Here is a 12224-nt window from a genome sequence, read left to right as displayed (position 1 = left end):
GTGAGGCCACCCTCTTGACTGCAGAGACTATGGACATGCTAGTCATACCTGCGATAGACAAAAGAAAGAAGGATATTATTAAATTGGAAAAGGTGCAGAAAAGGTTTATCATGATGTAACTGGGATCGGAGGGTTTGAGATATAAAAAGAGGCTGGATAGGCTGGGACTTTTTTCCCTGGAGGGTAGGAGAATGAAGGGTGCCCTTACAGAGGTTTATAACATCATGAGAGGCATAGATAACGTGAATAGCCAAGGTCATTTCCCTAGAGTAGGGTAGGTTCAAAACTAGAGGGCATAGGATTAAGGTGAGAGTGGAAAGATTTAAAAAGGATTTGAGGGGCAACTTTTCCACACAGAGGATAGTGAGTATATGGAATGAATTGCCAGAGGAAGTGATAGCTGCAGGTACAGTTACAAAGTTTAAAAAACAATTGGACAGGTACATGAATAGGAAAGGTTTAAACAGATATGGGTTAAACACAGGCAAATGAGACTAGTTTAGTTCAGGAAACATGGTCAGCACGGACAAGTTGGACTGAAGGTTCTCCTTCTGTGCTGTATGATTCTACGACCTCATCTACAATTTGTCATACAGAAATCAGTTTTTTTCTTGAAACCAAAATCAAAAATACTTGCCACCTAGTGGAAGAAGTAAGTCAAGCATCTCTAGCTGATGGGCTTTTGTTTTAATCAATCCAATTAGTGATATTACTACATACCTCTGGAGCAGGTGCGACTTGAACCTAGACCTCCTAGCTCAAAAGCTAGGGGACACTACCATTGTGTACAAGAGCCCTCGGGCTGATGGGAAGGTTGGGTTTGATGTCACTCACAGATATGTTAATTGTTTTAACCCTTGTGCTTTTTAATTAAGTTGTTTATATTCAATTTAGACTACATGTAGTTCTTCTATAACGCAATGGTTGCATTCTTGTACAACCTTGCATTACAGAAAAATCGAGCTTTAGAAACAGCACTTAAAATGTTGCCGATGTAATCACATTACAGTTAGCACACGTTTTAAGCATTTGCACTTTAGAAACAGTATCCCCAATTCATCAATCGTGATAATGTGTGTTATAGTAGTACGACCTGTATTTTCTAATCAATGTCATTATGTATCTGAAATAGCTGCACAGAGGCCAGTTACCATCACCAAGTCACTGTTTATTTACTAGTGCTCAGTATACTGGCAGTGGCCAGCCAGCCCAGAGTCAGTCTCACACTGAGGAAATCCTAATCTCCTGGTTATGTTGGCCAGCCAAGGATTTCCTGATTGGCCCAGGTTAACAACCCCAATCAAGATCCCCGTAGTCAATGAGATCCACCAGGTTCCAATCACTGCAGTATGAAAATAGAAATTCCTGGAAAAACTCAGCTGATCTGGCAACATCCATGGAGAAAGATCAGAGTTAACGATTCAGGTCCAGTGACTCTGCTAAAGAAGGATCACTGGATCTAAAACATTAACTCTGATTTCTACAGATGCTGCCAAACCCATTGAGTTTTTCCACAACTTCTGTTTTTGTTTCTGATTTCCTGCATCGGAAGTTATTTTGGTTCACGATTATTATACATGCTGCTAAAAATATGTAATAAACTAAACATAGGAGTTGAAAGGACTTCCTGAAAGCATTTTTTTTCTTAAATTGCTATAATTTTCACCTTTGACAGAGGTTTGTTAAGTATACTGTAAATAAAACAGCTTTTGAAATAAAAAAGACTTTTTTACTGGACAAAATCTCTTCCTTTTAATCCTGGATTAGGCAGTTTGATTCACAAAATCATTCCTGTACTTGTAAATTGTCTACTTTTAACGGTTGCACTTTTTCTCTTAATTATGGTACTCCTTTGAGACATATTTCCTGGAGAGTGAAATTATGCAATTAATTTCCATTGCAATTGATCTGCAACAACTATTTTTCTAATTTGCATACCACAGCAGATTGATCAAACAATGTCTTGCAATAGATGTCTTAGAATGACATCTGTTGTGGGATACGCATATTCAAGGTATGAGATACCTATCTACAAAGTAGGGTAAATAAAACTAATTAATGCTCTGAATTATTTATACCCATGTTCCCAAATCTGCTCAACCCTAGAGCTGCATCACTTTGCTACTTACTCCTGAAGCCCAAGTTTGATTTCCGCTGTCGAACCAGCAAGAGAATAGTTTTTCTTTCATTATTAAGTTTAAAGCCGTGGTTTTTACATAAGAGTATACAATAAGTACTGCCATACATTTTTCAGAGACAGCACACAGTCCCTTAGGTTACAGGAGACTCAATGCTGGAATGTTTGCTAATTCTTTGTGAAATCACTGTAAGACATTTATCAAATTTAATGATAAATTTCATGCAATTGCTCCTGGCCTCTCCACTTGTTCGGACTTTGTTGGGGGACAGTGCACAGGTAATCAAGCCCCATTATTCCGAGAGCCATTATAAAAGTGTAAATGTTATCTATATTCACCGAAATGGTCCATTTGTTTCTCTTTTGTACCACTATCCAGAATAAAAGCCCGTCCAGCAGGCTTCTATAATTAATTCAAAATAATCCGTTTGCTATGAGAAAACCCATTCTTACAATACCTGGCAAAACCTGTGTTAACAACACAGCTATCTTGCAGAATTAAACTATGCCCCCTTAATCCCAAACATACACATTCACACAACAGACAAGACAGCACAACTCTGCAGAGTTGAAAACACAAAATGCTGGAAATCAAGAGTGAGGCAGTATCCGTGGAGGGAGAGCAAACTAATGTTTTGAGTCTACATGACTCCACCAAAGCTGATGTAAAGTGTGGAGGGGGCAGCATTTATGCAATAGTGTGGGGATGAGGTGCTAGGAGAGGAAGGGTGCTGATAGTGCAGATTAAGTGATTGAAATGTGAAAATAACAGAGCAATGATGTGTCTAACTGCCAAACTTGAAAGAACAGACAGTCCCACTATGATGGGGGAGGGGAGAGAGGACAAGGTGACAGAGAATGCAATCAGTAAAGCTGAAAGGGAAGAAATGGAAGTGAGTTCACAATCTGAAGATGTTGAACTCAATATTAAGTCCAGAAGGTTGCAAAGTGCCTAGTCTGAAGATGAGGTCTTGTTCCTCCAGTTTGGGCTGATTCACTGGAGCACTATTACATTCCAAGGACAGACAAGTGGACATGTGAACAGGACGCTGTGTTAAAATGACCAACTACAGGAGGATGTGGTCATGCTTGCACAAGATCAGAGGTGTTCTGCAAAGTGGTCACCCAGTCTGCGTTTTGTTTCTCCAATGTAGAGTAGGCCACATTGGGTGTAGTGAATGCAATAGACCAGATTGGAGGAGGTCCAGGTGAAAAGCTACTTCACCTGGAAAGACTGTTTAGGCCCTTGGATGGTGAGCAGGGAGGAGATGAAGGGCCAGGTGTTGCACCTTCCGCGGCTACATGGGAAAATGCTGAAGGAAGGGGGTGGTGGTGTTGGCAGTCATCAAGGAATGGACTATGATGTCCTGGAAGGAACGGTCCCTATCAAATGCAGACAATAGAGTGAGGAGATGTGTATGGTAGTGGAATCCCGCTGGAGCTGTCTGAAATGGTGGAAGGCGATCCTTTGAATGTGAAGGCTGGTGGGATGAAACGTGAGAATGATTGGAAGGGGCAAGGGTGGAAGCATGGTGATAGATTGGATCGGTTGCAGCCCTATGAACTACAGTGGATGGGATAATGCGTTTATGGAAGAAGGAAGCCACCTCAGCAGTGCTGTTTTGGCGGGTGGCAACATCTGAACAGATGCGACATTGGCGAAGGAACTGGGAGAATGGGATGGAATCCTTAGATGACATGGCTTTTAAAAAAAATTAGAAGGGGAATGACATCATTGGAGGCCAGGAGTCTTTTCACAGTACAATTGATTTCCTGTCAATGTGGTTGAGATCCTGACATGCTTGAAATGAAAGTGATTTTCAAATCAGGCTTGAGATGAGTCAGTTAGAAATCCTGATGTTTGACTTTAACATGTTTCTACAGTATTTTTAGCTAAGAGAGAGATCTTTGCAGCTTATTCTGCTTCATGGATTTTTGCTACTTTTCAGGACAGTCAGAGTCTGGCCTGGAGATCTTCCCTCAATTGGCACCCCACAAGTGTAGTGGAACACACAGTAACTGCAGTTCAGAGGTTGTTGGTAGGAAACCCTCAGCACTGTGAATCTTCCAAACCACTTGGTTGTAATAAAGCAATAAAACTCATCTCTTAGCACTCTCAAAGGTTTGGTTCACCTATTTTCCACAGTCATTTGACCTTTTAGAAACAGTAGGTGATTCACAACATGTGAACATTTTGATTTTTCAGTCCCAAGAACACTCTTCAAACTAGAAATTGTCCAAATTATTCTACTTCTTCAACGTCTCTTCCTTTGTAGTGATTTTTTAAAGGGCTGTGATTCCCCCAACACACAATCTGTGACATACACTGTCTCAAATCTGGTTATAACTGCTTTTGTATGAAAACTGAACACTTTTTATTGTAATTTCCTCGTTTTAAACAGGTTATGCTGATGTAGAGATCGAGGTGAAGTGAGAAAGAGTGATATAATCCAATGTGTGAGAAGTGAATTAATCCTAACAGCGACGCAGCAATTCACCTAACGTGCTTTGCAAGAACATCAATTGGTTTTCCTATTTACTAGATTAAGACATTCCAATTTGAAATAACATGTTCATTTTTTTTCGCTGAAAACTGACAAGTTCCCAATGCTGGTACAGCCTTGGCTTTGAATTTGCTGAATTTGAGAAAGTGTACCTGCTCCCAATCTCCTAATAATAGGTGAACGCACGCCAACTCTGTTCAGTATAGAAAAGTATAAGTGGCATTTAAAAATTTGAAAGAGCAATTGGGAGGCAAGAAATACAAAAGGTGAGACCTGATGTTAAAATGAGAATGTACAAAGTAAGTGCAACAAGCATTGTGCTTGAATTGCGAGATAGATTCTTGGCTGAATGTGCACCAATTAACTTTAAAAAGATCAACGACAGGTTTGAGGGTAATGAGGACCCCACTGATGTGGGGCTGTTGAGTTTATAACACTTATATAAATGTCATGGCAAGAAAGGCACCCTGTCACAGATAAATAATGTAGCTGGAAAGGTTAAATGGCAGTGACAGAGTTTTGCAGCAGAAGAAAGGTTTGGAGAGTTTACTCTCAGATTAAATGGGTTTGGTTAATGATAAATCAGATTATTCATGGTCTTCATGAGTGAGATAATAGATTCCAATCAGTTTTTTAATATACTTTACAGGGAAGACATAGCGTACCATGCAGCACTATAATGCTTGAATCCCAGTCCAAGGCCCTCCCACATTACCACACTGAGAGGGTGGAACTTGCGTAAAACCCATTGGCAAGTGTGGCAAAGTGAGAGAAAGGGACCTTCATTTCACTTTACGTAAATCAAACTTGGAACTGTTATATACAGTAATTTAACAAATGCTATTAACAAAAAAGATTTAAAAAATAAAAAGCTATTGTTGTTGAGTGACTATCATCACAGTCTGAAGAATTCCTCAGGATCGTGTGCTCAGGCTAACCATTTTCAGCTGCCTCACCAATGATCCTTCATCCATCATGAAGTGGAGATGTGCTATGATTGTTCCATTCTGTTTATTTGCCATTTCTCAGGTACATGCTTGTAAGTTGGTGTGATAATGGGAATTTGTTTGCATTATGGCTATCTTATGACCTGATGAAGTAAACATTGAAAATAATTAATATTCTTTCAGGGTAGAAGAAACTGAATTTTTCTTTGTTTATTAGAAAAGTCTATAGCTTGGAAAGCTTTTGGTTACAGTTCACAGAAGTCCTGCTTAAAGTTAGATATTAGAAATAGTTTCTTCCAAACCAAGGAATTAATTCAGAACAGTTAAAGAGTAAGCTACCTCAGTGTAAGGATTGTGGTTTGAAAGTTCCACATCAGAAATGTTTGGTTTGAACCCAGAAGGGATTATTTGAAGCTGAGAAACTCTAAACTCAGTTGTGTGAAAAATCAAGGAATAGGCCATCAAATTCTCAAGAGTGAGAATGGAGAAAAACAGTTAAGACAAACATACAGATATGATATGAAACTCTCTCTTGTATTTTAGTATTTTAAGGTGATGGCTTTGACAATAGATGAGCTTGTATTTTCGCCAAATGCTTTAACATCATTCAAATTGTGTTTTATTAAATAGTTTAGTTAATTTTTGCATGCTTTTATTTTAGTGAAAGAGTCTATTCTTATAACAAAAATAAAGCAAGCCAAATTTCAGTCTGGATCTGATTTGTCAAATAATAACATCAGTTGGGATCAGAGAAATTGTTTAAAAAAAACTTGCTGACAAGTGAAAAGTTGTTTTGACCAGTCAGCTCAGGGTGGTCATGCATTTAAACCTCCAGATATACATTCAAAAACATTAATACCCCTAGTGAGTTTTGAGAAGATTTGTAGCTCAGGTTGAGGTTCTGAAAGTAGGCTTGCTCGCTGAGCTGTGAAGTTCATTTCTAGACGTTTCGTTACCCTACTAGGTAACATCTTCAGTGGGCCTCAGGCAAAGCAGTGTACATTATTCCTGCTTTCTATTTATATGTTTGGGTTTCTTTGGGTTGGTAATGTCATTTCCTGTGGTGATGTCATTTCCTGTTCTTTTTCCTGAGAAGGGTGTAGTCGGGTAGGGTCTAGTAGGGTGACGAAACATCTGGAAATGAACCTCCCAGCTCAGTGAACAAACCTACATCCATTAACAACCCTAATTAGAGAGGACATGGGTGAAAGATGAGGTGAAAATGGTGATGTAGTGATAATGTCACCGGACCAGAAACTGAGGTTTACATTCTGGGGACATGTTTAGAAATCCAACCATAGCAGTGAGTAAACTTTAAATTCAATTCGTTAAATGTGAAATTGAAAGCAAATCTCTGTATTGGCAACCATGAAACTATCACTATTGTTGAAAATCCATTTGGTTCATGAAGGCCCTCAAGACAAGTAAATCTGCTGTTTATTGAAAAGTGTGGTGCTGAAAAAGCATAGCAGGTCAGGCAGCATTCGCGGAGCAAGAGAATCGACGTATCGAGCATAAGCTCTTCATCAGGAATGTGGATGCTGCCTGATTTGCTGTACTTGTCCAGCACCACACTTTTCAACTCTGATCTCCAGCATCTGCAGTCCTCACATTCTTCTAATCTGCTGTTTGTACTATGCAGTACGGAAGGAGAGCTGCACTGTCATTGTTTATCTGTATAAAATGTTAATCTAATAATCTCTCCACACTCTTAGATCAATGTGAGAAAATTTCTTGATATTATGTTTATCTTCTCCCGCCTAGCCTTTAGCTCTCTACCTGCATCACCTGATCATTACAAGTACCTATCTGACATCTTACGTTGTTACCATTGTTAATAAAATACTGTCAATATATTTGTTTATCTTTCCAATTTCACTTGAAGCTTGTTACAAACTTCCTGTTATAGCCTGCCTGCAAAAGGAGCCTGCTACCCAGTGCTTCCATTCTAACCCACAATCCCGCTTCCTCTGCTACTGTCCTTCACATATATATTGCATGTCACCCTTAATCTTTGGCCATGACCCCTCTAGACATTGCTCCTCAGCATTATTCCCCTCTGGCCTCACTTCCTGGCGTCCAATCTTATCTTTGGCCTATTATTATTTTTTTGGCTTTAGTCCTTTCTCCCATTCTGAACTACACTCTTGACCATCAGCTTGTAGCAGTAGATTAAAACAAAAACACTATGTTTGTGGAAATCTGAAACAAACATGGAGAATGCTGGAGAAACTCAGCAGAGTTGGCAGCATCTGTAGAGAGGGACAAATAGAAAATTAGTATTCTGAAGAAGTCATACTGGAATCAAAACATTAACTATTGTTCCTCTGTAGGTGTTGCTAGACCTATAGAGTTTCTCCATCATTCTCCTGTATTTGTATTTGGTAGCAGTAGTTGGTTAGTGGAGATAATCTTGGGACTTGGGCTGAATACTGCACCAAACACCTTCTGCTACCTGATTGAGGTCAATAAATATATATACAATGCATTATTTACATAAAGGCAAGTTGTTTTAATTAGGAAAGCACAGATCCATTCTATAGGATGCTGTTAAACTTGAGACAATGCAGAGACGATTTGCAAAGACTTGGGATATAGCGATAGGCTGAATATATTGGGGCTTTGAGAAGATTTGTAGCTCAGGTTGACGTTCTGGATGTAGGTTTGCTCACTGAGCTGGAAGGTTCGTTTTCAGATGTTTCTGAAAAATAACACATATATACTAAATACTGAACTACAGAAGCAATCGTCTCAACATTAACAAAAGTTAGAACTAGCATTAGAACATTATTTCAACGAGCCACCACGCACTGCAGCACAGAGAAGAGGAAAATCACCTATACAATGTTTTCAAAATGAATGGGTACTCAATGAACACAGTCTGCTGATTTCTCCACAACAAACCCAAACAAGCAGACAAAACACATCCAGAAATCCGAACCATCTCCCCTACATCAAAGACATCTTGGAATTGACTGCCAGGCTACTCAGACCTCTTGGCATCATAGTAGCCCAACAACACACCAACACTGTAAAACAACAGATAATGAACTATACAGACAACAAGCAAAACTAATGTCATTTACAAAACATGTATTTGGAAAGGCAAGGACTGATTAGGGATAGCTTTGTGCATGTGAAATCAAGTCTTACAAACTTGATTGAAGAAGTTTTTTTGAAGAAGTAACAAAGAGGATTAATGAGGGCAGAGTAGTAGATATGATCTATATGGAATTCAGTAAGGCGTTCAACAAGGTTCCTGAGCAGACTGGGGCTGTTTTCCCTGGAGCGTCGGGGGTTTTGTAAACCTTATAGAGGTTTACAAAATTATGAGGGGCATGGATAGGATAAATAGACAAAGTATTTTCCCTGGGGTGGGGGAGTCCAGAACTCGAGAGCATAAGTTTAGGGTGAGAGGGGAAAGATATAAAAGAGACCTAAGGGGCAACTTTTTCACGCAGAGGGTGGTACGTGTATGGAATGAGCTGCCAGAGGAAGTGGCAGAGGCTGGTATAATTGCAACATTTAAAAGGCATCTGGATGGGTATATGAAGAGGAAGGGTTTGGAGGGTTATGGGCAGGATGCTGGTAGGTGGGACTAGATTGGGTTGGGATATCTAGTCGGCATGGATGGGTTGGACTGAAGAATCTGTTTCCATGCTGTACATCTCTATGACTCTATTACTGTTACAAATATTACATTGGACAAACACGCAGAAAACTAGCCACCAGGATACGTGAACATCAACTAGCCACAAAAAGACATGACCCTCTCTCACTAGTATCCTTACATATAGATGGGGAAGGACACCACTTCGAGGGGACAACACATCCATCCTAGGACATGCCAAACCGAGACAAACACGAGAATTCCTAGAAGCATGGCATTCCAACCAGAACTCTATCAACAAACACATTGACTTGGATCCTATTTACCACCCACTGAGAAAAAGAACAGGAAATAATGTCACCACAGGAAATGGCATCACCAACCCAAGGAAACCTAAACACATAAATAGAAAGCAGGTCATACCACTAGTGCTTCATCTGGAGGCTCACTAATGATGTTACCTGGTATGGTGACAAAACATCTGAAAACGATTCTTCCAGCTCAGTGAGCAAATCTACATCCACAATCTGGGGCTTTTTCCCTGAAATGTCACAGGCTGAGAGATCATGGAATTTAGCCCAACAAGTCCACCTTCTGAAGAGTATCCCATCCAGACCCATTCCCCTAATGAGATCACGTTATAGAAGCTGATAAAATCATGAGGGGCATGGATAGGGTGAATAGTCAAGGTCTTTTTTTAGACTGGGAGAGTCTAAAACTAGAGAGCATAAGTTTAAGGTGAGAGGGGAAGGATTTAAAAGGACCTGAGGGGGAACTTTTTCATTCAGAGGGTATTGTGTGTGTGGAATGAGCTGCCAAAGGAAGTCTTGGAGGCATATCCAATTGCAACGTTTAAAAGGCACCTAGGTGGGTATATAAATAGGATGGGTTTAGAATGATATGGGCCAAATGCTGGCAAATGGGACTGGGTCAGATTGCAATGTCTGGTCAGCACAAGTGAGTTGAACCAAAGGGTTTATTACTGTGCCATTTGACTCCATGCACTATATTTTTCCATTTGTACATTGGTTGTGTGGGATATAAATGAATTAATGTTATTTCTGCAAGTATAAATTCTGATACAGAACAGGAATGAGAAAATAGATATTCAGCAAAAAGAAAGGATATGTTAGCATGAGACGTGAATACAGAACAATGGTGGATATATGGGCAAACAGGAAAACATCTGTTCTCCTCGCTTGCACAGACACAGGAACAAACCCTAATTAAAGAGGTCAAAGTGGCCTCTGGATGGAAATAGATGCTGATAGAAGAAAAGATATGCCTAATCAATAATCTACAATAGACTGACGTCAAACACCCTTATGGGAGTTAGAGATAAGAGTTTGTCACGGACAAGACAGGATAAACAGAAGTTGTGGGATCAGTCTTAAGGAAATCTGTGACGTAAGCGAAGCAGGGAACAAACAATGGAATAAGGAAAAATATGGGGATTCAAACTGTATAAATTTCGAGAGTTTGTTGGATTTGGTGTGCATTTTGTCATTACCTTACCTGGTAATTATACAAAGCACCCACCTATAGGTGTACAAATAAACGGCTGATTCAGATATTCGTCTCGGACTGAAATTATTAAAGTGAGTGAGCTTTTGTTTCTCACAATTGGGGGCTCGTCCGGGATTTTCTTCCATCACCGGGGGGAGTGGCTAGCCTTGGACACTGGGAAGACGCGTCCCGTTCCCCATTGAGGAACGGTCTCGTGTCCCGGTTTGGTCTGCTCCCTTGGGTGACTGATGTGAATCCTATAAGAGAGACATCTGAATCAGACAGTGATAGGAGCTCGATAGAAGATACGGTGATAAAAGGGGCCAGGCAATTCTGTGCACAGACCAAGGTAAGAAAATTGACTTTTAAGTATTGCCTTGGTGGCCGGGATTGAGTTTTAGTAGTTAATAAGGGACTAACGAAGGAACTCACTATGGCTTGCGCTTTGGGTAAGGAAAAAGCCTCCGGGGAAACAAAGTAAGGACATGGCAATGGAAATGGAGGCGGGGTCCCTTACAACATTCCTCCAGAAAGTCCTTTGGGCAGGATGTTGTGGAAATTGGCAAAATAATACTTGTACAAGGGAGAAAGATGATTAAATATTGTTGCTTTGTATGGACTAAGGACTCCATTCTTCGTCCCGCTGTCTTCTGGCCAAAGTACAGATCGGACGAAGACTGGGTTTGTGAATATCTGAGTTTATATGTCAATGTGAGAGAGAGAGAGAGAGAGAGAATGAAAAGAGCTGTACAGCTGGTAGGAAGTTTAACCCTTTGTGATTTGGTTTGAGTGAACATTTGTTTGTTGGTGATTGAATGTTTGTGTTTTATTCCCTGGAGCTTGTGTTCCAGGACTGTTTTGAATCTGATTTTGTTATGGAAACTTAACATGATTTCTTTTAAGGTTAAGGATTCTATTGAGATTAAAAAAAAAAGGAATGATAACTCCTGTTCTTTTTACAGATCATGACTGCCTTACTATCAGTTTCTAACTAATCTCTTTTATCTTTACATAACAGCGATTTATGGAGGACAGTTGAAGTTTCAGTTCAACATTAGATTGTGGTAAAAGCAAAATTCTATGGTTAATATCTGTGACCTTGGATTCAGCCATTGTTCATGCATTAGAAGTTTTTTTTAAAAAAAACTTGAGTAGACAAATTCTTTTAAGGCAAGCTCTGATTATTTTACGACCTATAGTATTGTAATTAAGCAATGATTGGTCAGGACTATTTAAGAAAACTAATTTTGGATCTAAATTAAAGGACTAAAACTGGGTAATTACAGTGAATTGCAAAATTGGGAACTGTATGCATTTTGCATTTTGACTATTAAATACTGAAGAAATGAACGTAAATATATATAAATATATTTATAAGTTAGGAACAGGCTTTGAAGGTTAGTCAAGCATGAATTGATGAATTGGTGTTTGAAGTTATGGGGAGCTAGAAATATTGCAATATTTCTTTAAAAAAAAAGATAAAGGGGAAAAACGTAACGACTTATCCCCTTTGGGAGGTA

This window comes from Chiloscyllium plagiosum, unplaced genomic scaffold (genome assembly GCF_037043375.1).
Source record: "Chiloscyllium plagiosum isolate Xiang-an unplaced genomic scaffold, Cpla_swu_hap1 HiC_scaffold_31, whole genome shotgun sequence".
In the NCBI taxonomy this organism is placed as follows: Eukaryota; Metazoa; Chordata; class Chondrichthyes; order Orectolobiformes; family Hemiscylliidae; genus Chiloscyllium; species Chiloscyllium plagiosum.
The sequence above is the reverse complement of the archived record's forward strand: the minus strand, read 5'-3'. Positions refer to the sequence as shown.